The sequence below is a fragment of the Ictalurus furcatus genome, chromosome 9, assembly GCF_023375685.1.
Source record: "Ictalurus furcatus strain D&B chromosome 9, Billie_1.0, whole genome shotgun sequence".
Taxonomy (NCBI): Eukaryota; Metazoa; Chordata; class Actinopteri; order Siluriformes; family Ictaluridae; genus Ictalurus; species Ictalurus furcatus.
In genome coordinates this window covers 14,212,118-14,213,869 of record NC_071263.1, presented here as the reverse complement: position 1 = coordinate 14,213,869, position 1,752 = coordinate 14,212,118, and positions in this window count along the sequence as shown.

The following is a 1,752-nucleotide window of genomic DNA, read 5'->3' as shown; positions in this document are numbered from 1 at the left end:
TATAACTTCATAAACTATAGGCTAATGCAACCAAGACCGAATTATGAGAAACAGAAATGATCCATTAAGCTGCAACAACTAATCGATAAAAATCGATAATAATCGATTATGAAAATCGTTATCAACGAATCTCATTATCGATTAGTTGGTCTGCGCGCGGCACGATGATTTACTCATTACGTTACTTTTCTTCCGAAAACACGCTTCGGAGAGTAAATACTAAAGTTGTGTCCCAAATGACCTACTATATAATTACACTATGCGCTGCGTACTCTACCGTCTAGTGTGTGGATTTTAGAAAGGTAATATCATCTAAAATGGAACACTGGCGGGTTTTTCACTAACCGGAAGTATAAACCGCTTCCAAGTCGACTGCGCATGACGTCATACGCACGTAATGCGACGGCGCTAGTTTTAACCTAACACACAGAGTCACCGTACATGAATTTCTTTTCTCTCAATGACCATCAGACTGAGGCGAAATCGTCAAGTGACTGAGGAAGGAAATGTGCGCGCTCCAAGTCCTCTAAGGCAGAGGAGTATTTTATATTAAACACCGCGGAGAAGATAAAACTTTATAAAGCGGAGTTTGTGTAGCATGGGCGATGTGATGCTGTCGCGAGTTGCTTAAAAGGTTTAGTTTAATTTAAGTTTATTGATATTATATGCTGTATCAGTGTAACTTATGTTCTTTATTATAACGGAAGTGATCTATTAGTAACGAGGCCGCGTTGCTGATCACGCGCGGTGTAGACGCGGTGATACAGAGTGTAGCCCGAGAAAGATCTGTAATGTCTAATTAAAACATGATCAAAATTAAACACAAGTAAAATAATATGTCTAAAGGCAGTGAGTAACAGAAACCACAAAGTGCAGTGTAAGTGAGATTTTATTATTACTTTAGGACTGTAGTTTAATGCAGTACTTTTTTGTGCATCCAGAAAAAGTAATGCATAAATACATATATATATATATATATAAAGTATTTATGCATTTTTTAAATGGATGCACAAAAAGCACTGAATTAAAGTACAGTCCTAAATTAATAATATATATTCTGGTGTGGGTCTGTGTGTATTGGGTTCTTTTCAGTCTTAAATAATTAGACAAGCAGTTGTGTAAAGTTTTAGTCTGAAGTTTATATTTGTAACACTCAGTTTTTGGATTTAATGTTAAATAAACAAAAAAAAATGGTACTGAAAGTTTTCCCCGCCCAATCCGAGTAATCGATTAATCGAAAAAATAATCGGCCAACTAATCAATTATGAAAATAATTGTTAGTTGCAGTCCTATGATTAATTAATAGTTTAGCTGGTCTTCAGGCTATGCAGTCTGTTAGTTCACCTCACCTCCGGATCAGAGTCGTTCTTTCTTTTGTCATGTAACATTTGTCATGTCTGTTCCCTGGAAACAGAAATGATTAGTTCACGTCTCGAGTCTTCGGGTACGTCTAGTCACTGAGGCGGCGAAGCAACCCCAAACCATAACCTTTCCACCACCGTGCTTCTCCTGAAAAGCTGTCTTTGGTCTGCCCCAAACATGTCTGCTGTTACTGTGCCCAAACAACTCTATCTTTGATTAGTCTGTCCAGAGCACATTATTCCAAAAGGCATGGTCTTTGCCTATATGCTCATTGGCAAACTGTAGTCTTGCTTTAACGTTCTTTTTAGATAGCAAAGGTTTTTTGCTGGCATGCCTCCCATGCAGGTTAAATTTGTGCAATCTCTTTCTGATTGTAGAAGCATGCACTTT